The following is a 27,006-nucleotide window of genomic DNA, read 5'->3' on the forward strand; positions in this document are numbered from 1 at the left end:
AAATCCCATCTCTTCTCCTGCCTCCCGTTAAAATCTTTCCAGCACGGTCATTTCCATGAAGGTCCTGCAGACAGCGCCCCACCAAGCCCAGCTGGGCCTGCATCCCCACAAGCTTAGAAATCCTGTTAGGAGTGAGATCCTGCTCGGCACAGCCTCATCTAGCCCCCCAGACCCCATGCAGGGGTACCCTCAGGCCCTGTCACTGTCTGGGGAGATGGGCACATTGCATAAAACGGACCTGACGGTTGTAAAACTGCAGCAGACAGAGACATGGACTCCAAGCGGGCCTTGTAGGGAGGGGCCGCTTCTCCCGATGGCTTCCCACCTGAGCTGACCCAGGTGCCATACTCCTGGGGAAGGTACAGGGCAGGGGGAGAGGGTCACCTCCAGCCCCCGGGGTGGAGAAGAGACCACCTCCGGGGTCTTCAGAACAAAGGACAGCTGAACATCCAGTCTGTTGGAGGCTCTGGGCTGTGAATTCTGAGAAAAGATGTTTCTAGAAACAGCTGTTGGCCTGTGCCTTTCAGACACCCTGCAAGGGTGGGGGAGGGGCAGGGAGGCTGGCCCGGCTGAGCTCTTGGGGAGGGAGCGTGGGTGGGTGGTGGTGGTAATTTTACTTCCAGCAGTGTCCGCCTTCACTAACCGGGAACCAAAAGAGGCACCTCGCAGGAGGAAGCCCGCACAGGAGCTGGTGGGAGCGAGGGGCACTGCACAGCACTCTCCTCAAGGTTCTGCCAGCCTCGCTTTAAAGGAACACGCATACACAAGCACAGTGGAAATTTTACACATGAGTGAAAACTACTAAGTATCATTATCCCAGTGTGGCAGAGCATTTTTTCCACCTTCCATAAGAAAGCCACTAGAGGGTCTTAGGCAGGGTGACAATACCATTTGGCTGCTGTGGAGAGAATGGCGAGGGTGGTTGTGGGGTAGCTAATGTCATCCTTTTCTATTTTCCTGTGGAGGTGGGAAAGGTGTTGGAGGCCTCGGGGGCCATGGGGAGGGCAGAGCTGGCTTCAGGCTCAGAGCCCCCAGACCTGGGGCTCCCACCCAGCCACAGAGGCACCGCACGGATGGGGCAGAGAGGTGCCCAGTCTGTGCCCTGAGCATCGCTCCTGCCCCCGAGGCTCTCAGCTAAGGCCCAGCAGTGTGTCCTCCACTCAGAGATCAGCTCAGTGGGGGCTGGCACCACCTTCCCGCCCACCTCTCACTGTCAGAGGTCGGAAATGATCTATATCTTAACCTGAACAGTGATTAAATGGAAACACCTTTCTGTAATAAAAACAGGATGGTTCAAGGGAATGTGTAGTGGGTGGAGTTCCAGTAGGAACAGGCTAAGGAGGAGGCTGGCCCTCTCAGAAGTGTGCACCCAGAGGTGAAGAGTCGGGTGTGGTGAGACGAGAACCAGGAGCGCCCTCTGAAGATGGAAGACGAGCCCGCACGTTGAAACGTCCACGAGTGGTGCAGGACACAAAGCGCTGTTCTCCCCCGCCCCCTGGAAGACTGAGGGTAAGATGAGAGCTTAACTCTAACATTGTCTTTAGGACCTGATTACCGCACAGCAGGGGGCGCCACTGTGAAGCTGGCTTGGGCAGAAGCACCGAGGCCCCTGCAGGAGAGTGAGCATGGAGGGCGGAGGGCAAGGACGGACCTCTGTGGACGTTCTGGTTGAAAAGACAACCCACTGTATGGGAGAACATATCTGCCAATGGCACATGTGTCAAGGGGTTAATATCCAAATTTTACAAAGAACTTTTGTAACTCAACACATACATACACATACACACACACACACACACACACACACACACACCCCACAACTACCACCACCACCAAAAAATGGCCAAAGGACCTGAATAGACACTCCTCCAAAGAGGACATGCAGATGGCCAATAGACATAGGAAAAGATACTCAATGTCAGTAATCATCAGAGAAATGCAAATTAAAACCACAATGAGATATCACCTCACACCTGTCAGAATGGCTATCATCACTAAATCAACAAACAACAACTGCTGGTGAGGATGCGGAGAAAAGGAACCCTTGTGCACTGTTGGTGGGAATGCGGACTGGTGTAGTTACTATGGAGAACAGTATGGAGTTACCTCAAACAATTAAAAATAAAGCTACTGTATGAACAAAATAAACTATAATAACAAACAAAACAGAAACAAACTTATAGATAGAGGACAGATTGACAGCTGTCAGAGGGGAGGGGAATTTCAGGTCTGGATGAGAAAAGGTAGGTTAAAAAACACACATAAAAAACACTCATAGACACACACTTCTGTGTGGCGATTCCCAGAGGGGCCATGCGTGGGGAGGTAGAAGAGGGTGCAAGGGAAATAAATGGTGATGGGAGGAGACTTGACATGGGGTGATGAACACACAATACAATATAGAGATGATGTATATAGAATTGTACCCCTGAAATCTATATAATTTTATCAATCAATGTCACCTCAATAAGTTCAATAAAAAACCTCCTGTAACCTAGTTAATTTAATTAATATCTGTGAACATACATTAATATGTGTGAACACACACACACACACACACACACACACACACGCACCCAAAGATTAGAAAGGTTTAAAAGACATTCTGTCTAAAAGCATCAGATTTTTTTTTTTGTTATTGTTTAATATATTTTTATTAATTTCAGAGAGGAAGGGAGAGGGAGGGAGAGATAGAAACATAAATGATGAGAATCATTGATAGGCTGCCTCCTGTATGCCCCCTACAGGGGATTGAGCCCACAACTGAGGCATATGCCCTTGACCGGAATTGAAGCCAGGACCCTTCAGTCAGCAGGCCAATGCTCTATCCACTGAGCCAAACCAGCTAGGGCTGTTTTTGTTTGTTTGAAATGTTATTCCTGGTCTGTATCCTTCTGGAGGTTTCTGTACAAAAATAACAACTGGGAAACATCATTGAGGCTCAGATAACCATAATAACCCTCACATACCAAAAACAGAAAGGCAATCACAAAATCTCCCGGTACATGTGGATAGAGGTGAGGTAGCGGCCACAGCCCCACAACCAACCACATGGTGAGTGCAGCCTCTGGGTGGATGTGAGAGCTCTCGACACTGACCAGAGGGGAGGGGCAGCACCGACTTCGATCACACAGGTTTTGCGGGCTGGGGGCTGGGGTAGAAACCCGGTGCCTCGGGCACTGTGTGAAGGAGCTGGGCGCAGGTCAGGCTCTGTGTTATCGCTAGGGAAAGTGAGAGCCTGGGAAGGTGGGGGTAGACAGAGCACTGGGCCAGGTGTGCTAGGTAGGGACTTCTGGGGAGCCAAGCCTGGCAGACTGGTGGACAGAGCGTTAGGCACCTGGCAGAGAGCCCAGGCAGGAACAGGGACCCTGTCGTCCTCAGGGCGCACAGGGGCCCTGTGAAGTTTCTTCAAGTGTCTTGCCACACAAGCAGCAGCTGATGGAGGAGAGAGGAACAATGCCATGTGGCTCCTGCAGCTGGCTGGCCAATGGAGGGCACGTGAGGGGTCTTCCAGAATGTTCCAGAGCTATTCTTGGGACCTCCTGAAGGGGCTGCCTTTTGGCAGTCAGACTGCAGAGCGCTGGAGCTGCCTGTCTCATCAATGGCCTGGTGTAGGCCCGAGAACGGGAAGGCTGTGGACTGGAATGGCATTGCTGGGCAGAGGAAGTGGATGGAGAATGAGGACTTTCCAGGCCCAGGGGAGTGGGGTCTCCACCTTTCCTCAGGTCTTGTTTTGAAACAGTGACTGGTCCCCTGAGTCAGGCATTTGGGACACAATGTAGGTCATGGTGGCGAGCACACAGTTCTTGCCATGTCCTGTGTCGGGGCAGGGGGAGGTCCACCTGAAGGGTCTCCTCTTTGGCTCTTCTCTGTTGAGGACCCCCCACCCCCCTACCCCTCAAATGGAAGCAACTGGAACTGGGCCAGGTGTGCTAGGTATGTTATCTAATTTGTATTCAATCTAGTATTACAGGTGGCTACCATAGCTCCAGTGTACAGAGGAGGAAACTGAGTCTCAAACTTGCCTGGGTGGTCAGAGACATTGTCAAAAGAGCAGAAACTCAGGGGACATTTCAAGATAAAAAAGAAGCTGTGGCCCTAACCGGTTTGGCTCAGTGGATAGAGCGTCAGCCTGCAGACTCAAGGGTCCCAGATTCAATACCGGTCAAGGGCATGCACCTTGGTTGCGGGCACATCCCCAGTGGGGAGTGTGTAGGAGGCAGCTGATCGATGTTTTTCTCATCGATGTTGCTAATTCTCTATCCCTCTTCCTTTTTCTCTGTAGAAAAAAAAACAAAAACATATATATATATATATATATATATATATATATATATATATATATATATATATATATAAATTTTTTATAAAAAGAGTCTGTGGGTGGGCATCCACAACTTGCTAGCTAGACAGGAGGGGGGTGTTACCGGGCACAGGGAGCTGCCAGCTCAGATAGAACCAGGCTGTTAGAGATTCTCCCAAAGACTCAAGCCTCCAGCTCAGGGGTGGGTTGGGTGGTGTGAAACCCAGCGTGTGGGAGAAGCTTGTATCCTGGGAGGCAGCAGGCCTGCCCTCCAGGCTGTAATGGCTGGTGGAGATGGTGCAGAGGCTGGCATTTGCTGTCTGTAGAGACTGGCATTTGCTTTCTCTAGGGCTGGGAGAGGGTAAAAGATGACACCAGGCTCATTCGAAGCCTTCTTTGTGCACAAGGGAGCATTTCAAAGGCTCTGGGAGGAGGCATGAAGCTGAAAGGAAGGAAGGTGGAAACTGCCAAGCCTGCCCAGCCCCACCCACCAGCTGTCGCCAGTGGAACATCACTGCTCTCTGCTCCTACCAGGCTGCCCACAGGACCCTTCCCACCAGGACTGGTGGGCCTGGCACTCGGGTGGGTTCTGTCTTACACTCAGCCAGCAGGCGGGTCTTCCACCTACCATGTTGCCTCCAGCCCCCACTTTCAGAAGCTTCTCTCTTGCTTTGTTTCGGGCAGACTTCCCAGAACAACTTGGCATAGGCTTTGCACTCACTTTGAAATTCACATCCCTCCCAGATTCTCAGAGCTAACTCCTTCCTTGGACTTGCAATCCCCCATCAGGCCCCAACAGAGCTGGCAGCCACAGCAGCCCTGCCCAGTGCACTCTCCCAGTGGAGAAATCTCAATGCTGGGTCAACTCCCCTAGGCTGTTCGTTTGTCACCTGTCAGCTGGGATCCCCCTGGGAGCCCCAAATCTCTGCCTTTCACTCCCAGATACCTGTGCATGGGAGTAAGCGCTGAGCTTTCCTCAAAGACCTGAGTGTCTAACAAAGTGCTTTGAACCTCTGACATCAAAGGAGCTACAGGCTGGTAAATTCACACCTCAGCTGGTACTGAAATGACAGCGCTGGGATGTGTCCTCTGAGGTTGGTGGTGTCACCACAGTCGTCACAAGGGGGTAGGGCATGACAATGCTCTCTGCCATCACTGTGGTCTGGGTGTGCAGACAGTGGAACTCTCATCTGGGGACCTTGAGCCCACCGTGAAGATGCGGGCGAAGATGGATTCTTGGTCAGTAGGATCCCAGTCGACGGCTAGAATGTATGCCTCATACCCAGCATCACAGTAAGGTTGACAGCTAACTATGGAAAGGTTTCTGTGCTTGCTCCAAGAGCTCACATAAACAGAAGGCTAGAGAGGGGGAAGGAGGTGGTGGCAGAGCAGCCGTATCCTCAACATGGTGCCTTGCAACATCTTTCACTCAAGAAGTCATGCCTTGCCGAAACCGGTTTGGCTCAGTGGATCGAGTGTTGGTCTGTGGACTGAGGGGTGTCGGGTTCGATTCCGGTCAAGGGCATGTGCATTGGTTGCGGACACATCCCCGGTGGGGGTTGTGCAGGAGGCAGCTGGTGGATGTTTCTCTCTCATCGATGTTTCTGGCTTTCTATCCCTCTCCTTTCCTCTTTGTAAAAAAAAAAAATCAATAAAATAAAAAATAAAAAAGAAGTCATGTCTTTGTTCCACTGATGTTGGGCTTGGCTATGCAGCTTGCTTTGACCAAGGCAATATGGGTAAAAGTGCCAGTTCTAAACTTTGGGCTTCACAGGTATTGTGGGCTTCTGCTTGCCCCTCCTGGGCCCCGGTGATCTGCCCCTGAGACCCTCCAGCCCTTCAGTGTGGGCCAAGAATAAAGCCATGAGGAGGAAACCTGGAGTCCAGCTGAGTCCAGGAGAGCCCAGCCCAGATCAGCCAACCACAGCTGACCTGCAGACCCAGAGGAAAATAAATGTTTGTTAACTACTAAGATTTTTGAGTGTTTGTTCCACAAGGAACACTGACAAATACAAATTTGAAGGGAAGAATGGACTTTTCCTGAGTCTTCCTCTTATTGAAACTTTATGACATAATTATCTCCATTTACCCACGAGGAAGCTGAAACTTCAGGAGATCTGGTAACTTGTTCAGTGTCATACCACTTGTTTTATTCGCGGACTTCACCCCCACAATGGACAAATCTTCAAGTTCTGTGCCCTTATTCCCAGCATGTCAGCTCTCTAGTCTCCTGGAGGCCCCCATTCTTCAATCTCCTCCTCTGTGTAGGCCTTCGGACCTCTCTGGGCCCCATTATCTTTCTGACAAGCCCGAACCCCATTGTGGCCACCAGATACCTATGCCTGAGTCACCCTCCACTCCCTGTGTAGGCTCTCACTGTGATTTAGGATCAGGAACCTGAGCAGGGCTGGAATAAACCAGAGCCCGGAGGCTCATCCAGCCAACAGGCACCCACACCTAGTTACTAATCTCTTACCACGTGCCCCATGGGCTCGGCCATGGGCATTCTAGCAGGGACCCACACAGACCCAGAAACAAGACACGAGACAATAAATAATGAAGTAAACAATTACAAGGTGCAGAGGACATGTGGTGGGACTTAGCCTAGTGGGTCAGAGAATTTGTTAAACGGGCAACATTTAAGCTGAGATGCAAAGGATGGTAGCAGTTATCCAGACAGAGAGCAAGGGAGATACCACAATAGGCAGAAAGAGCAGCTTGTACCAAGACTGGGTGTTCATATCCATCTGTGGTGATAGTTAGGTCCTTATATGGAATGCTGTTGGTGTCCTACACAGTTCCTCTAGGTCCCTGTACTGCTCTGTGGTCCCAGCCTCCCTCTTCTGGGGGCTCTGTGCTGCTAAAGGCTTCAACCTGTAACCTGAAATGATTATCCTTGGGCACTGGGGCAACCTCATTCCTAGGGAAATTGAGAAGAAACTGGGGAGTTCTATGTTCCCTGGGGCCTTTCCCAGGTAGCCAACATGCACCTGGAGTGAATGTGCAAGAGCCCAGCTCTTTGCCTCAATGCAGGACAAATCCTAAGGCACATCCACACTTCAGAGCTCCGTGTGGGATTAGGCAGGTCTGAGATTTCACCTGAAAATGCACCTCTCCTTCACTATCCTGAATCCCTCTCGCTCACTGGTTCTCTTGGAAGCGATTCCTTAATGAATTACTGGTATCAAAGTCAGCTTCTGGGAGAACTTGACCTATGATAGTCAACTCTCAAATCCATCCTTTTACTTGTCTATTTCAAGCCCTCCCTCAGCAGCTGATCCAAGGATTTATCCTCAGGCCTTTCACCAAGAGCAAAGAACCTGGAACTCCTCCCCACTTTATGGAGGAATTGATCAGATTTGAATTCCTTAGCTTCCTTCCCAAACATGGCTACTTGTGAGGTCCAATACTCCCACCTCCCCCCGACCCCACCCCTGCTCCGGGCTCAGCACATTCCTGCCTTAACTTTTGCACAGACCAGTTCAAAGCCCCACTGTGCAGCTGGACATCTGGCCCTGTGAATCCTTTAACCAGTGACAAAGGAGAAAAAGATGCTCTAAATGAGATTGGGCACACACAAAAAAACCAACACAAAATGCCTCATGTATGTACCTCCATGTTGAGAATGAATGAAGGAAAAGAAGAATATTTTTTGAATATCCAGACCACCTCACTGAAGTTTCTATTGGTCTTCCCATTTTAAGGATAAAAAAACCGAGGCTCAGAAGGGCCAAATGACTTTCCCCGTATGTGACAGCACCAGGACTTTGGATCCTTCTTTGTAAGTTCTGTGCCCCTGGACTCTGAAAGGTTGCCATTCTCTAATTTCTCTGCTTGTGTTCTGGCCCCTGGGTAGGAGGCAAGCAATCCTATTTTTGAACTAATGGATGTTATGTATTTTAAAGTCCTCTCTCCTGTCATTCCTCCCTTAAAGTCTGTGTTTTATAAAGAATCCCAGGAGTGCAGACCAGTGCAGCCATTCTGCTGAGCCATCAGACACAATGTAGACAAATTAGATAGACAGTGTCCTATGACCGGGTCATTTCACCCCTGGCTTACGTTGGGCCATCTGTATGGAGGGTCATCACAAATTTGTGGTGGCAGAGATCTGGAGGGAAACTGGGTGCCCACGATTGGGACAGTAGACAGGTAAAGCGTGTTCAAGGAGTACATAGGGTGCTATGCAGCAGCCAGAAACAAAGATTACTTAAATGCAGCAACACTGCCGTAATCAGTTTGGCTCAGTGGATAGAGCATTGGCCTGTGGATTGAAGGGTCCCAGTTTGATTCTGGTCAAGGGCATGTACCTTGGTTCGGGCACATCCCCAGTAGGGGGTATGCAGGAGGCAGCTGGTCGATGTTTCTCTCTCATTGATGTTTCTAGCTTTCTATTCCTGTCCCTTCCTCTCTGTAAAAAGATCAATAAAATATATATTTTTTTAAATCAATAAAATGTATTAAAAAAAAAATAAATGCAGCAACATGGAAGATCTTTAAAAGATCCTTAAATCAGGAAACTAGAAGTCAGAATAAAAGCTATGAAATCACCTCAGTGAATTAAAAATGCATGTACACAAAACAAAAATAAACAGTGTAAAAGAACACTAGTTGCCTGTTAAAGGGAGGGTTATGCAAGTGCATTCTGGGGCCAGGAGGTTCACACCAGTGGTAAAGACTTGCTTTAGAGGGAGGTTGCACTGCTGCACAGCAGTTTTGCTCACGTAGCCCGGTTGTGAAAGATGGGTTCTTCACTTTGTTGTGACCTTTGTGATTTGACTTGAATTACCAAAATCTTCTGTGTCCGTTTCTCCCTTGGTCGAGTATGGAGGAAGGACTTGGCAAGGGGAAGTATCAGTTAGTTAGAAAGCAGTGTGGTCCATTAGTATGAACACAAAACCTGAAGCCTGACATGAGTGAGGCAGGCAGGGTGTAAGAACCAGGGAGAGCGGGGGACAGTGGCACATGGATGAAATGTCCCTTTTAAGGGATTGGCTTCCACTTACCTCCAGTTACCCCAGAGGGTAACATCAGCATAGAGTTGTTAGAATTTCAGAATGTTCAAGGGAAGGTAAAAATCCAGATTCTTAGATAAAATCTCAGATTTTTAAATGCTTGCACCTAACTTTTTAAAAATGCCATGTGAGCTACAAATTCAAATCCTAGTCCACATGTGTCAAACACAAGGCCCGCGGGCCAAATCCAGCCCGCCAGGCCTTGCAATGTGGCCCGCACCGCGCTGTCATCACTGCACTCCGCTGTCAGTTTATGACATTGTCAGTTTATGACTGTTCAGTAAACCATTCGGCCCGTGATTTAGGCTGGATTTTAGATTTTGGGCCCTTCTCTGATTGAGTTCGACACCCCTAGACTAGACTAGTCCCACCACTAATAAGCTGTGTGACCCGGAATATGGTATTTAACTCTCTAAGTCTCAGCCAATTTCCTCATCCATGAATGAAGATTCTAAGACCTACTCAACCATACGTTTCAATGAGCTCATATATCCTTGGTTGGTGTGGCTCAGTTCGTTTGAGTGTCATCCTGTACACCAAAAGGTCATGGGTTCCATTCTTAGTCAGGGCACATACCCAGGTTGGGGGTTTGATCCCTGCCCGAGGTGTGGACAGGAGGTAACAGACAATGTTTTCCTCTCACACTGATGTTTCTCTCTCTCTCTCTCTCTCTCTCTCTCTCTCTCTCTCTCTCTCTCTCTTTCTCCCTCTCTCTCTCCCTCTCCCTTCCATTCACTCTAAAATCAATAAAAGCATAACGTGGGTGAGGATTTAAAAAGCTCATATAAATCCAGTGCAAGGTTCTCAGTCAGGAAGAGTCATTATTACCATGGAGTACCTGCTGTGTACCTACTGTGTGTTGAATATGCTAATATATAATCAACTCTTATTTTTCAAATAAAACACACACACACACACACACACACACACACACACACACTGATGCTCAGAGGGAAATTAATTAGAAGAGTCAGGTATAAAAAATATATATCCTCCCCAAAGGTCATAAAAAAGGAAAAGGCAAAATGGAATGAAATAACTTAAAGGTAGGGTTTGGGGACTTAAAGGGCCCTAAGTGAGACAGAAGTGATTATTAATCTGTCTGACTGCTAATGAGCCACCAGAGTCTCTAATAAAGACACCTATAGTCCCAGCAGCGTGCAGACTTCACCAGAACAGCAGCAGGTATGCGTTGGCAATACCCAGGCTGGTGTGAGCTGCTGCTGGCTCATGCCAGCTCGTGCCAACCTGAGCTGGCTCAAAACTCAATTTTCCCGGAACACCAAGAGCTGGTTGCTAAATGTGGCCACCATGGTGAGAGTATTTACACCGCAGAAATGGGCAGTCACTGCAAATCAGGCTTTGTTTTCTTCCCTGGGGAACTGGTTGTCAACTGTTTTCCGCTGCAGGTAGCCCAGCAACATGGACTACTTAGGCAAAATCATTCCTCCAATCCCAGCCTCCTGAGCACACTGCCCTTTCTGTCAGCAAGGCCCCAACCTCTAGAAGAAATACCGGGTCAGGAAAAGACGTCGTTGATACAAGATAGTTAAATGATTCGTTGGGGGAAATGTGGAGGGGACTACTGTTCAGTTAGGAAAAACGCTTTTTCACTTAAAGATGGCAAAAGCCTAGATAGAAAATGGGAAGCTTCCAGTCTGCCTTCATGGGTAGGTGGGATTGTCTGAGACTAGAAGCTGGGAAGGATGTTGTTAAGATGGTGTGACCAAAGTGAATCCTCGGGCTCCCCAGCAGAGCTCACTCCAGACCTCTGGGGAGAGAGGCTAGGTGATCAGTAGACGGGCAGATTCTGGTAAACATGTGCCCTGCAGAGGAACCGAAAGTCACCGTTTGCAGGCTCCTGCTGCTCTGGGGAAGTGATAAGGCACTCCTGTCACGGGACCGAAGCCCCACAGAAAAGGGGAATGCCACTATACCTGCTCTACACAATCTAAGCCTCATCCCAGAGGAGGACGAGAAGTCTGGTTGAGAGAGCTCAACCACGGGGTGCTCACAACTGGCAGAGAGCGAATAGGAGGGGGCCAGCTGGCAGAAGGCGGGCCAGGGGAGCTGTGCTTTTCACAATAGGTAAGACGGCTCTTCTGTGGTTTATAACTGAGTGAGCACTATGTCCACCCCAGGCATGAATCTAGATCAGATTACTAAGAGTAGGGTTTGTGCCAAAGCAAGGAGTGATCCTAAGAACCAGCAGGAGTTCACTGGGAACAGACTAAGTCAAGTGAACTTTTTATTATTTTATTTACATAATAGTAGGTCAATGTACTGGTATGTTTACTAGCCTAATGAATCGGATCATTTGTTGCATCTGATAGAGATTACAGTTCAATTGCCTACAGAGGCCAGGCAGATTATGTAAACCAGTGGAACAGTATGGAAGTGAGGCAGTAGGGAGAGATGGGGACTGTGGCACATTGAAGAGAAATGCTTCATTGAAAAGGGGATGCTTCCACTATACTCTTTTCATCTCCAAGGGGGTAATATAGGTCTAAGGCTATCAGATGTTCAAATTTTTCAAGGGAAGTGAAAATTCAGACTATTATATAAAATCACTGAACTCTAAGAAATGCTTTTAACTAGCATAATTTTTAAAAACATGTCAGGCAAACAGAACACAAAACCAAACACAAATTGGGCTATGAATTAAGAAAAATATACAATCCTGGCCAGTGTGGCTCAGTTGGTTGGGCATTGTCCCTATGCACTGAAAAGTTGCTGGTTTGATTCCTGGTCAGGGCACATGCCTGGGTTATGGGCTCCATCTCTGGTGGGGGGCATGCAGGAGGCAGGGGGTCTATGTAGTGCTCTCACATTGATGTTTCTCTCTCCCCCTCTCCCTTCCTCTCTCTGTAAAATTCAATAAAAAGTCTTTACAAATAAAAAGAACTATATGTAGCCAACATAAACAAGATAAAAAAACAACATCTGAATAAATGATGAGAGATGGCCATGTTCGCTAATCAGAGAGCTGAGTGCTATAAGGGTCTGAGTGACCTTCTAATTAACCCATGTAATTCAATGCAATTACATAAAAAATTTCAACTGTCATTTTTAGGAAACTTTGCAAAGTGATTATAAAATTCACCTGGAAAAGGACATACATGGGGACTACCAAGGAATAAAGAGAACAATAAATAAGCACTTGGTTGGACAGTTGGGCACACACACAGTAAAGCCTCAGGAATGACACAGTAGGAACTGGGGCAAGGAAGGTTTTCCAGCCAGTGGAACAGAATGAGTCCAAAACCAGATTAGGACTATGTGGGAATTTAGCATGTGGTATGATGGCATTTTGAATCAATGGAAAAGGATGGACTGTTTAATATATGGTATGGCTGTCCATTTTGGAGGACAGTGTTATAGTCCCTATCCTATGTTAAATGTAAAAATAAATAGCTAGACATAAAAGCATATTACCAAAATGCAAAGAAAAAATGACATTTTTCCTGGATAAACAATATTGCAATGAGTGACTCATGAAACCCAGAGTCCATAAATGAAAACATTTGACTATAGAAAAGTTGTAAACTTCCACATCACAAATGAACTGTCAGCAAATATTTTTAGAAGTGACAGACTGGGAGAATATTTTCAGCATATATAACCAAAAATTATTATGTAAAACATGAAGAGTTTTTAAAAAAAAAGGGAAAGACTGACAAAGAATATAAATAGGCAGTTCACAAGTAAAGAATTATAAACGGCCAATCCAGGTATGAAAATGTGCTTCTCCTCATTTCCAATGAGGGAAATGAAAAATAAAATATTGAGGCTGCATGTTTCACCCACTGTTTGGTGAAAATCACAGAGACTGTTAATATCCAGGAATGAGACAATGTGGCATAGTAAACATTACGTGACATCAGATGGATGCTGGCTCATTGGGAGAGGCTCTGGCAGGGTGAGGTTGCTGTAGCTACAGTAAAAATATGCATTCCTACAACCTAGTAATATTTCATCTTGAAGAAACAGAGGCACACACAAGCCTTGCTTATTGTAGTAATAACCAGGAAAAAAAAAAAAAAAAAAGAGGAAATTGTCTAAATGTCTGCCTGTGGGAGGATGGTGAACTATACTGCATGACAGTTAAGCACAAAGTTAAAACACAACAGTTAAAAAACTATAGTTAACAATACTGTGCTGCTTATTTGGAAGTTGCTAAAAGAGCAGATCTTAAAAGTTCTCATCACAAGAAAAAAATTTAGTGATGGATGTTATCTAAACATATTGTGGTGATCCTTTCGCACTATACACAAATATCAAATCATTATGTTGTATACCCAAAACGAATACAATGTTATGTGTCAATTACATCTCACGAAGAAAGAAAATTAAATACCCTCCCCTGCGCCACCCCACAGAGCACAGAGGTATGGGAACTGCCGTGGGGAGATCTGAAAGGCAGATTGTCATGGGAAGAAAGAAAATTTTGGGCAATATGTACAACTCATCCCATGTATGCAAATATATATATATATATTTGTATAGGCTCATATCTCTATTTAAATGCACAAAACTGGACATGCCATACCACTGGCAGTGGTTACCCCCTTGGAGGAGAGAAGGATGAGGATGGTGAGGGCCTGCTTTCGCTTTCTGCTCTCTGTGCTTGTTTTGTTTGAACCCATCGCCATGCCCTAGAGCTTCTCTTGGGCTCTGCCCGAAGCCCCCATGGGACTGACAGTGGATGGAGCTCTGTTGGCATAAGGATTCCAAGCCATGATGCTATTATTATATGATTACTACTATTTGTTCGTAGGCAATGTTCCCAATAACTGTCTTTTACACTTTAAAAAGTGGAGATATAATTGACATACAACATCATATTAGCTTCAGGTGTACAACATAATGATTCGATATTTATATATACTAGTAGGGTGAAATAATCACCACAGTAAGTCTCGTTGACATCCATCACCACACAGTGACTTTTTTCCCCTTGGGATGAGAACGTTTAAGATCTACTCTCTCCACAACGTTCAAATATACAATACCATATCATTAACTAGAGCCGCCATGCTGGGTATCACACCCCCAGCATGGTGGCTCCCAGGACACTTTATTTTAGAACTTGAAGTTTGTGTCTTTTGACCACCTTCACCCAGTGATTTCTATTTTATTTTATTAAATATGTCTTTATTGATTTGAGAGAGAAAGAAAGGGAGAGGGAGAGAAACATCGATCTGCTGCCTCCTGCGTGCCCCTGCTGGGGGTCTGCAATGTGAGCACGTGCCCTGACCAGGAATGGAACTGGTGATGCACAGATGATGCCCACCAATGAGCCACACCGGCCGGGCCACGCACTAGCTTTGAAAGAGAATCATAGCATACTTGAAATTTCGCAAAGTTTGTTCTAGTTGACTAGGTGCTGTTATTGCCAAATTACTGCAAATCTTCTCTCCCCCGAATATCAGGGGACTGTTGACATTTAAAGAATGCCTCGGTGAGCATCCAAGTGCTTTACCTAAAGCATTTGTGACCATTTTCAAGATGCCGAAAACGTTACTGGGTCTAGAGTTCAATGTTAGAGAAATGTATTTGCATTGGCAGGGTCCCAAGAAGCAAGGCCTGTTTCAGCCCTGGGGGATTTTAGCTCTATTCTGTATTTTCGGTTTTAACTTCCGCACCCTCACAGACTACCTTCCTAAGAGACAAAGCAGAGATAGCACGTGTTGATCTGCAGTAACCCTTCTTAATATAAAAAGAAAAGAAAAGTTAGCCTGAGAGTAATTCCGAGGCCCAAGGCGGGCTGTGTAGAGAGCAAGACGTGGGCAGCACTCAGATCGGAAGTCGGCTACTTCCCCATTTCTCTCAGGACTTGCTGTTTGATCTTTCTGCTCCTTCCTGTGTAACCATTTTCACCACGGGGTCAGAATATGTTTACCCACATCAGCAGGAATAGACTCTTTTAGGTCCAAACGTGAGGTGGGGGCCGAGGGGCATGGAGGGCTGGGTGCAGGGTGGAGACCGGGGATCCCGGAGGAGTTCTCCCTGGGCACCTGGGGGCCAGAGCCAGTCATGGGCCTGGGCTCCAAGGCCTGGCTCAATCCGGCTCAGGACTGAAGAGAGCGTGGGAAATGGGGGGAGGAAGGGTGCAGCTGGGAGTCTCTGAGAACTCCTCCCCCTCCAATGTTCAACATTTGCCTTTAAGAGAGCCATTTCCCTCTGACACATGTGAGGAAGGAAACTCATCTTCTTCACTGTTTCCATTTCCCCTTTTCTCTTAAATAACGACCCTAAGCGAAGGGCTCTGGGTCTCGTGAGTCACTCATTGCCGTACTGTTTATCCAGGGAAAATGCAGCACCTTTCCTTCCAGCGTGGACCCCCACACCGCTGGGCGTGTGGGATGTAGACGGTGTTTATCACTGTACAGGCTCACTGACACTAAAGGCCCACACCGACCCTCTTTTGGAAGCTGGCCTGGTCCCAATGGTCCCAGAACAGGAGCATCCTCCATTTTCCTACTGCAGGAGCCTGGAGGGATATTTTCATCCATAGCTACATACCCCAAGATGCTTTCTGGCTTGCCTCTTTTCTTTTTGTGAAACTCTCTCGAGGTACTCTGGCAGACAGAAGTGACAGCTGGCAGACAAGCTCTGAGTCCTCGCCTGGGAGTCAGCCTGGGGCGGAGCTGCCTCGGGGGAGATGAAGCCTGGGGCGGCCCCTCAATGAACTCTGCAGCTCGCCCCCACACTCCTCACTTCACCCCAGAACCTATCCCTATGGCAGTCACTGTGCCTGAAGCTATAGAGCAGATTATGAAACAGCCATCCTGGACAGTCCCCCCTCCTGAGCCTTTGTTGATGTCATTGTTTCAGAAGGAATCAAAGCTTTTTAGAGCAGGAGGCCTTTGAGGTCTCCGGTCCACTGCCTTCCTTTTAGAGGAAAAGAAATGGAGACCTTTCTAAATAAATAAATAAATATTTTTTTTAAATACTCAAAAAAAAAAAAAAAAAAAAAGAAAAAAGAAAGAAAAGAAAAGAAAAGAAAAGAAAAAAAGAAAGAAATGGAGACCTTTCCTCCTTCGCTCATATTACAAATTTACCCCATTCATTCAACCATTTAGCCAATATGTATTGAGCACCTACTATGTGCCAGAGGCTCTTGCAGGAGCTGCAGATACAGTGGAGAGCAAAACAGGCCAAGGTCTTGGCTTGTTCGGGGGGCTCAGTTAGTTGGAGCATCGACTATACATCAAAAGACTGCAAGCTCTATTCCTAGTCAGGGCACATACCTAGGTTGTGGGTTCAATCCTTGTTTGGGGGGCATATGGGAGGCAATCGATTGCTGTTTCCCTCTGACAAGTGACAAATAAGTGAGTGGATAATGAGTAAAGATAGTCGCTGTAGTGGGCAGAGCAATGACCTCCTCAAAGACATCTGTGTCCTGATCCCCAGAACTGGTCAAGACGTTATGCTACATAGAGATGGGGGAACCAAGATGCAGAGGGAATTACTGACCTTGAGATAAGGAGAATATCCTGAACTATTTAGGTGGCCCACTCTAATCCTGAGGATCCTCATAAGGGAGAGAGGGAGGTGTGAGAGTCAGAACCAGAGAGATAGCCGGTGAGAAAGCCTTGCCTGGCTTGAAGCTAGAGAAAGGGGTTATGAGCCTAGCAGTGCAGGTGGCCCCTAGAAACTAGAAAAGGCAAGAAAACACATTTTCCCTTGAGTATCCAGAAAGGCTCAGTCTTGCCAACACCTGATTTAGCCCTGTAAGACCCATTTCAAACAAGATAAAATATACTTGTGTTGTTTTTAAACCACTACCTGTGTGGTAATTTGCTACAGTGGCAACAGGAAACTAATACCGATGCAGACAGTGTTAAGGACTAAGAAGAAAAATAAATGGGCGTATAATGGAGAATGATAATTGGGGCAGGGCATGACTTTATATGGGGAGACTGGGAGTAACATCAGGGCAGCCAGCCACATGGTGATCTGGGGGTCACAGTCCCAGGCAGAGGTCAGAGCAAATGCTAAGGTCCTGGGGCAGGGAGGAGTTTCTGTTCATGGGGGTAACTATCCTCTCAACGTCTTCCCAGGAAGAGAGAGCCATTCTATTGTCTGGTTTCCCGAGCAACCAGTGGTCTTGCTTGCAGATCTCGGAGTAACCTTTAATCTACTTGTTTGATGTCTGATTTCCCTCTTTAAAGCCTGGGACTATGTCCTCAAGTCCTGTCCTTGCTCAAGATGAGGTGCTAAGGCCTCTTCTGAGAGACGTAAGTGTGCATTTGCTGGGGACACTGGATTTTAGAAAGCACATTTCTTCATTTCAAGATTTCAGAACCTTTCTCCCAGTCATGCGGAGCAAAATTATGGTGACAGACAGGCCATCAGCCTCCCAGGGAACAGCGGAAAATGAAGGGACTTTGGGAACTTCCTAGTCTTTTATGGTGAATCTCATTGTAAAAATGACTAAGTGATCACCTCTACTTCAAGCTATATAGATCTGGGGTTCAGGGGCTAATCTTTTTTCCCCCCTTAATCCTCAACCAAGGATATTTTTACATTGATTTCTAGAGAGAGTGGAAGAGAGGGAAAGACAGAAATATCAATGTGAGAGAAACACATCGATTGGTTGCCTCCTGCATGCATCTGGGGGGGGGGGGGGTGCGCTGTAACTGAGGTACGTGCCCTTGACCTGAATCGAACCCAGAACCCTTTCGTTCGTAGGCCAACGCTCTATCCACTGAGCCAAACTGGTTAGGGCTCAGGGGATGATCTCGATAGTTATTTGTCTTCAGTTTCTCAACTGAATGTCCCTTAAGGGCAGGAACTGAGTCTATGAGGTTGATTATCGTATTACCGATGCCCAACTAATATTTTCTGAATGAATGAGCAGACGAACCGCTGGCTCCAGGGAATCTCTGAGCTAAGTCATGCTAACCCTCAAGGATTACGGTCAGGAGATGCAGCTATACCCTGACAGGACTCAGCTTAAGAGCAGGGCCATCTTGAGCCTCATTCAAGAAGGTTAATGGCCCAAATACCATAGAGCTCACAGCTGGGCCCACAGCTGGGCCCAACCTTCTGTGGTTAGGAAAGCAAAGGCCAGTAGCCAAATCTGAGAGCAGCACCAGACCCAATCTGGCGTTCACCTTCTAGCTACAGCACCTCAATGACCAAAGGCCAAGCCAAGGAGGAGGACAGTGGTCTGACCCTTAGCCATAACATGGCAGGTCACTGGCTAGTTTTATGAGCCAAGCAAACAATGTTAGCCCATCTGATCCCAGGTCCCCTTGTATTTAAAATGAGAATAATGATAATACCTCCTTCACAGGATTCAATTAAAGAGTGTATAGCAAGTGTCTGGCTCCTAATAAGTAGGGCTGAGTAAGTGAGAGAAATGATGAAAAGGGATAATGAGATGGGCCCCCCTGAGAGTTATGGGATCCTGCCTCTGACCCCCTCAAGGCTCTCTCTCTTACTGCTGCCTATGGGATCTCTGGCACCAAACTCTGCCCTTTTCCCTGCCTCTCTCTTCCCCAGTCCTTCAAAGATGGGGTGACACAGGCCCAATGAGCAGGCATATTCATTGATTACTCAACAATGATTCATTGAGTCATGTATCAGGCTCTGCACTATGTGCTTCTCATAAACCCTGGCTTTGGTCCTGGAAACCTCCCTTCGTGAGAAGCACTATTATTACCCCAATATTTGAGAGGAGGAAACGGAGGCCAGGGAGAATAAGACCCGGAGGAAGCCTTTTCTGAAAATACTGCGCAGGAACTAGTAAAGCATGCTGGGAAGCAACTGACATCCTTGTGTGGATGTGAAAAGGCAAAGCCTTTCATACCCAGGAGTAAAACCCACAAGAAAGATAATAGACAGCAGGACCAGTTACAGAGGGCGTTGGTCACTAAGGCAGGCTTGCACCACAATGAAAAACGCAACGTCAAAATCAAAACCCACAAGCGAGACTTCAGAGCACTGAGCCTGGAATGCAGAGGAAATCGACCAAGGCACGAAAGACAAGTCGATAGACGAGGTGGCCACAGTGGTGACCCAGTCTGAGAACAATAACTGCGCCTGACTGGTTTGGCTCAATGGATAGAGTGCCAGCCCAAGGAGTGAAGGGTCCTGGGTTCGATTCCAGTCAAGGGCAGGCATCTCAGTTGCAGGCTCAATCCCTGGACCTGGTCAGGGGCAACCAATCAATGTATCTTTCCCACATGGATGTTTTTCTCTCTCTCTGTCTCTTCCCTTCCCTTTTTACTCTCTCCCATAGATAGATAGATAGATAGATAGATAGATAAATAGAAAACTATCCTCCAGTGAGAATTAACAACAACAAAAAAAAATGATAACCGAAACAAGTGGAAACAAGTCATAATTTTAAATTAAACATGAAGATTTTCCTAAATTCTTAAGGGGGCAGCAGAATTAATTAATTCAGTAAATATTTACAGAGTGCTCACCATATACCAGGAGCAGTTCTCGGGCAGACAATAAACACACCAGGTACTAAGTATATAAATTAGATAGTTACAAGTGCCAAGAAGAGAGACAGGTGGGGGTGTGTAGGCAGTTTCATGGAATAATCAGGGAAGGCCTCTCGGGTGAGGTATTTTCTTAGAGAAAAGATTCTCTTCTGTTGGGCAACTTTAGTCAGCCTCTTGCATATCTGAAGTTTAGACCCAGAACCTGATTTCTTTTTAAATTGATTTTAGAAAGAGAAAGGAAGGGAGAGAAAGTGCATGAGGGGAGAGAAACATTGATTTGTTGTTCCACTTATTTATACATTCATCGGTGGCTTTTTGTATGTGCCCTGACCAGGGATCAAACCCATAACCTTGGTATATTGGGATGATGCTCTACCAACTAAGCTACTGGGCCAAGGCCCAGAACCTGATTTTTTTAAAAAAAATATATTTTTATTGATTTCAGAGAGGAAGGGAGTGGGAGAGAGAAATAGAAACATCAATAATGAGAGAGAATCATTGATTGGCTGTCTCCTGCATGCTCCCCTACTGGGGACTGAGCCTGCAATCCAGGCATGTGCCCTTGACTGGAATCAAACCCAGGACCCTTGAGTCCACAGGCCAAAGCTCTAGCCACTGAGCCAAATTGGCTGGGACCCCATCTTGAAGGGTGACCTTGACAGGAGATGTTAAACCATTCTGCAATAAACAAGTAATCGCTAAAATATTTATTGTTTTTGAGCTTTTTCTGGCTAGACTTGGATAAAGGAGTATTATCCCCTCCCCTTTCCCCCCCAGAATGTTTGGCATAGAGACACATCAGACATGTCATAGGGAATGGCCGGGAGGTGGCAATGGTCCCAGCAGCATGGTGCAGGCCACAGCCTTGGAGAGAAGGAAGTCAGGAGCTATGGGTACCAGACCATGACTTGTGGTGCAGTGACACTTGATGTTCAATTTAAATTTTCCTTTTCTGCCCTGAAATTCCCATAGGATAATCCAAGCCTTTGCACCTTATGATTCTTTTAGCAGCAGGTAACAGAAAGCCCTAATTTGTCTACTTGAACAAAAAAGGAATCCATTATCTCACAAACAGGAAGTCTGAAGCAGGGCAGCGGCCAGGCTGGCGAATTCTGTTCCGTTAATTCAGTGGCATCACTGAAGACCCAGGCTCATTTTATCTTCTACTCTGCCCTCTGCTCATTGCCTCACTCTCCAGCCCCCTGCCTTCATGCTTACAAGATGGCAGCCCCAACCATCACCTCCTGTGACAGCTTCCAGAGGGAGAAAAGAGACCATTTCACTTGAGACAAATCAACTTTTACCAGAAGCCCCGCAGAACTTTCCCTTCACATCTCATTGGTTACGATTGCATCCTAATTCTGTGCCTAACCCCACCAACCGCTGCAGGTGTGGGTGCTGGGTGAGAACTGTTTTGGGCAACAAAGAAGAAATGGATCCAGGTCCTGGGGTGAGGTGAGCCAGAGGCTCGGAGCCCAAGAAGCAGGGACAAGATGGCAGGGGGAGAAAAGACAGTCGTTTGTAGGTGGGATGGCAAATAGAAAGCAGAAGGGCTGGAATAGAAATATACACAAAGACCAGACAAAAGGAAAGTCCTCTGAGCCAAAGCAAGACCCAAGTTTGCAAGGCAGACAGGCTCAACACATTCCAGGAACTAGCAATGAAAAGAAAATGACAGGGATGGAAAGGAACCCTCACCAGCTTCAGAGCAGGATAAACGCTGGCTCCCTGCAATGCATTGGATGTTGCCTTTGCGGCTATTTATATTTCTAAATTTCTCATGGCAGTGGAGCACCAGGATGGCATTTTGAGGGATAACTTGGTTCCCAAGGATTTTATCTCCACCAAATTCCCTTTAGAATGGGAAGGCAACTGGAAGATGTTTTGAGAGATCCAGAAGCTTGGAAAACAGACCTGATAAAATATATACTAATAAAAGGGTAATATGCTAATTAGACCCAATAGACTGGATGTCTTCTGGACATCCTTCCTGACAAAGCCAGGGGCGAGGCCAGCCTGCAATCCACCTGCGGCCCCTTGCCCAGGTCGGCCCTGCCCCCCAGTGGGGACTCCCTACCTTGATCCAGGGCCTCCGTCAGGGCAGGCCAGCTGGCCCCCACCCTTGCACCAGGTCTCTGTCCTATATAATAAAAGGGTAATATGCAAATTGACCCTAACAGCGGAACCACCACTGGACCAGTTACTGTGAGGTGCAATGATCACCTCTTGGTCCCTTTCCCCGGCCAGCAGGCAGGGCTGGCTGTGGGTAGTTGGGGAAGATGGCCTAGGAATAGTACCTGCATACAAATTTTGTGTGCCAGGCCCCTAGTAATATAGAATAAAATAAAATAAAAATGCAGGCTTCCAGAAATGGCAGTCAAGGCATAAAGGGACTGCTTGGCCACTCTGGACCCCCGCTGGGCCACCCCCTCCGTGGAGGCCTGCCTGCCTGGCGCAGTTGCCGGCGTCTTTTCTGCCCCCTCTTGTGCAATGTCAGGAAGTGTGCGTTAGAGCCACATCCTTTACCGGGGGCTCCTACGGAATCTTTACTTCACTCAGTGACCACACAGAACAATAACAGCTGCCACCCTCTTCCTGAGTTTAATAACAATGGCTAAACCATTTACCCTCCCGGACACTTGTGATGGAACGGCTTTTAGAAAGTTGTTTTGTTGTCTCTTTCCGAAAGCCACACGGCCCAGAGCAACGTGACGCGCCCCCCCACACCCCATCTCGGGGACCAGGAACTGAGTCATGAGTCTCTCACCCAGGGCTCGAGCCACTGGCCTTCCTTCTAAATTGAGAAAGAAGACTGAAAGCGTCTGTGAGGCAGACAGTTTCAAATTCCTTCTTCACCTACCCTCGCGTTACAAGCTGTGCATCTTGACTTAGTATCCTGGATATGATCTCAACCATGAGAAACGACAGGAAGTTCTCAGCGAATACTGACGTGACTGGAAACTGGGGCTGGTTTTTAGATTCTACTTCTACTTCTTCTTCTTGGTAAGAAAGATTTCAGAAAAAAACAAGCCAGGGGGCAGGGTTGTAGGAATGGAGCCTCTGTTATTTTAGGGCCTCATTTCTCAAGGGGCCCCATGAACTTTGTGGCTTTGGGTTTGGGGCAGTCAGTCAGGTGGCCGCCCCTCACTCACGCTCCAGCGGGCCCATCAGGACGCTGTACTGCCTCAAACTTGTCTTCGGTCTCCCAAGGAGAAAGTCATTTTATTTTGCTTTGTTGTTTTATTTTATTTTATTTATTTTTATTGACTTCAGAGAGGAAGGGAGAGGAAGAGAGAGATAGCAATATCAATGATGAGAGAGAATCATTGATTGGCTGCCTCCTGCACACCCCCTACTTGAGCCCACAACCCAGGCATGTACCCTTGACCGGAATTGAAATCCGGGACCCTTCAGTCCGAAGGCGGACGGTCTATCCACTGAGCCAAACTGGCTCGGGCAGGAAGTCATTTTAAAAGGCATCAGGAGCCTCGCAGCTTGTTCTGGACCCAGACTCCAAGAGCAGGTCACTTTCCTTTCCAGTCAGGGAAGGAGTTTGGGTTTTACAAGAAACCCACTTGGTGTGGGGAACTCAGGCCCGAGGGGCTGAGCTGCCCTGCCTTCCTTTGGCCTCCCCCTGCCCTCAGCGATGCCCACCCCTGAGGACCAGTGGCTCAGGCTCTAGTCCAGAAGGTTCTCTGGGTCTGAGGGTCATAGGGGCTGCTGGACAACTATTTAACATAGAAATCCACAGTGCAAGGTGCAGAGCTGATGGCACAGAATGTGCCACCCAGATGCTGCCTAGAATATTCTAGAATACCACCTGTGTCCCTTCCCTTCCACCTCCCCCTTCTCTGCCATCTCTTTGCCCCACACCTATTTCCATCTCTTGTCAAAACTGCCCCCGACCTTCATCCACTCCACTCCTCCCTCTTTCTTCCTTCACCTTTTCTTCCTTTCTCTTTCTTTTCTCTGTGCCTCTCCTTTTTTTTCTTTTTATTTTTTTTTTTTTTCATTTGTTCTTTACTTCTCTCCTCTCTCCATTTCCCTTCCTCCCTCACCTGACCTGACTTATGTTGGTGAGGAGACGAGACCCTTTGTTTGATGCTGGCTCCCTTTCACCACGAACAAAGACAGGCATGGTGGTGGCAGCGGCTCCCCAGGCCAACCACCCACCTGGGCTGGGTGTTTTACACGTGCTCAGAGAGGCACGTGTGTGTGTGTGTGTGTGTGTGTGTGTGTGTGTGACTTCCACTTTCCAGAGGAGTTACATCCTCACCCAAGGCCACATGACTGGCAAAATATGGAATTGAACCAGCTCGGAACAGATTCACCACAAGACCAAATGCCACTTGTGATCAAAGGTTACCTCCACCGTGAGCAGGGAAAGAGACCTCTCTCCTTGAGAAGCTACATCGCCTGCCTTCCTGTCCTCCTGGTGCCAAGGCCATCCTTCCCCAGGGCATCCCACGCCCAGCCAGGAGTGGATACGCTTGCTGCTGTGAGCTCCACTCCTGCAGTCTCAGCTCTGTCCCTACTGAAAGCAAGGGTTCCAGTGAAGTTAGTTTAATCTTTTCCACCCAGCTCCAATTTTTCATGAGTTTGCAAAGGTGGAGGGAGAATGTCAGGTGTTTCTTCTTCCTGACCGAAATGGGGCTGTCATTAGGCCACGGGGCAGGGTGTGGTCCCACTTCTCCAGGGCGCCCTGCAGAGAATGAGGTGCAGGGGCGCTGGCTTTCACAGAAAGAGGGCAGCTCCGCGAGAATAGCTGAGGTAATTAACATAAGAAAGTGATGAGAGCCTTTGGTGCCACACTTGGCAATGTTTCCGGCCAGATTCATATTTTGGGAGCCTTGTTTTATTGGTGGCTCTATGCAGACTCAGGTGTAAGGAATGAGTTGTTTAGAAACTGTGGCTGAGCTCAAAAAAGAGTATGAGGTTTTGTCTCCACATGAAAAGAGGAACTCGAGTTAAAAGAAGCAGTGATCCTGCTGAAGCGCCACAGGAGCTGGGTGTGGAGAAAGGGCCACGTGCGAGCCTGACAAGCTCAGGGAAGGCCTGCATGGCGGGTTTGCAAACTCCCTAAAGTAACCGCAAAGAATGGTCTGGAATTAAACTTTCAAAAGCAGTTATGGTGGGTAGTTACGTCCTAGGCTGGTCTCTTCTCTGACAAGGTCAACCTTTACCTTAACTGAGCGTATCTGTCTTTTTGCATCTATGATAACATATCCTTGAAATGTCTGGGTAACCTGTAACTTCCCTTTTTCCAAACCCCTTGGGGCACAACCTAATGTGCTTAGGTGCCAGGACAGATATCACAAATTCCTTCATTGTTATTATTATCATGTTAATCGTTGATTGTTAACTATTCTATCATTTTACTCTTTATCCAGTCCCAGGGGTTCTCCCCTGCTTTGCTTTTTCCACTTCTCTAATCTATCACCCGTGGATTTCAAGTAACCCACCTACGTCCCTTCCTTTGATTGCAATGTATATTATGAAAAACCACCATTCTCTGGAGCATTATCCCAATCCGTTGAGATACTGCTTCCAGCCAATTGTTGACAATTCTTTACAGGTTTGAACGTTTTTACATTAACCTGGGACTCCGCCTAATTGCATGCCTGCCTTAATTCGCTCCCAGTAGGCATACTCCTATTATTTTACTCCTATTATTTTAGTAAGATGCTGTCTTTTTACAGGAAGGTGTATCTAAGGGGTAGACACATCTAGGCCCCACGGCTTCCTGTCCCCTGGTTAGTCGGTGTTGGCCACCAAGGAGGTCACAGGCCCAGTGCTGGGGTCAGGAGCAGACACATCCAGCAGGGCCACAGCTCTCCTAGGAAACTTGCCTGTCTGTCACTCTTGCTGAGTGTGGGCCTTGGGTAACCACGCTCTGCCCCCACAACTCTGCCCCTATTTCAGAGTGGTGGGTGGGCACCTGCTTCAAGACGACTGAGTTTTGCATAGACCTGTGGCCCCTGAGTGGCCCACACAGAAAACCCAACCACATTCCCTCTTGGGACCGGGAACTGAGAAGTGAGCCTCTTAGTGGGCGAAGAGCAAATTCACAGAGAAGGGCTGAGTTGCGGCAGGTAGCACGTCGGGTGTGGGGCCCCAAACCCTTCTGGTCCCAGGCCTTCTCCCTCCCTGTGCATTCCCACAAGGCTGCCCACCCCTTACATGAGTTAGCCAAACCGAGTCTCTCTTCTTTGAGACCCCCAAGACCTAGTGAGGCCCCCAGCAATTCACAGGAACAGATGACGCGTGGAGAGGAGAGGAAACAGATGCTAGACAGGGTCTCACATTTATAAGCCCTGGGTGCAAAGTCACGCCTTTTCCAGCTTAAGGCCTAGTCATAATCAAAGTCTTCTTCACTTTGAAGGAATAGAACAAACCACAAGGGGAAAAAGATCAAACACATCAACCAACTTTTAACTTAAGAGAGTTTAGACTCCTTTCAGCAAACCACCTGTCAAGGATGCCACCCAGCCAAGAGGCCATCGAGGCCCACTGCCTGCCCCATGCAGCCCTCCCCTTGGTGGCCACGTTCCTGGCAGGTGAAGCCCATATGGGAGATGACTGTTTTAATGCCACCAAGTACTTGAAAGAACCGTCATGTGCCAGGTGTGCTAACATTTGTTCCTGGGGAGCAGGACAAGACATATGGCTGTCCCAGACTTGCTAAGACAGTGGTCGGCAAACTCATTAGTCAACAGAGCCAAATATCAACAGTACAACGATTGACATTCCTTTTGAGAGCCAAATTTTTTAAACTTAAACTTCTTCTAATGCCATTTCTTCAAAATAGACTCGCCCAGGCTATGATATTTTGTGGAAGAGCCACACTCAAGGGGCTAAAGAGCCGCATGTGGCTCGCGAGCCGCAGTTTGCCAACTGTGGTGCTAAGGCATTGACATGGGTACTCTTCAGACACTGGTGCAGATGGGAGGGATGCGGAAGCCAGAAGCAATGCTTAGCCTGACCTCGATCAGGTGGAGCAATTCTGCTTGAGCCCAAAGTTGCATCTCCCATGGAAACTGTGCAGCAAACAGCTTCTAACTCCTGAGAAGACAGCTTCATGACTACCTGTGTGGCTCAAGCATGACCCTCCAGGTGTCACTCTCTTCCCAAATGGCTCATTGATCCAAGTGATTCCTTTGATCCACAGAACTAGCCTCCATAGAGGCATTCTATTCAACACAGCTTCCTCCTGTTGACACATCCC

General features: G+C 47.6%; 1 protein-coding gene across 3 annotated transcripts in view; it reads right to left on the reverse strand.

Moving 5' to 3' along the window:
• Positions 1–27,006, reverse strand: part of INPP5D (inositol polyphosphate-5-phosphatase D) — a 94,506-nt gene that overhangs the window by 55,466 nt on the left and 12,034 nt on the right. The window lies entirely within an intron of this gene.

The sequence above is a fragment of the Pipistrellus hanaki genome (genome assembly GCF_964339955.1).
Source record: "Pipistrellus hanaki genome assembly, chromosome: 8".
In the NCBI taxonomy this organism is placed as follows: domain Eukaryota; kingdom Metazoa; phylum Chordata; class Mammalia; order Chiroptera; family Vespertilionidae; genus Pipistrellus; species Pipistrellus hanaki.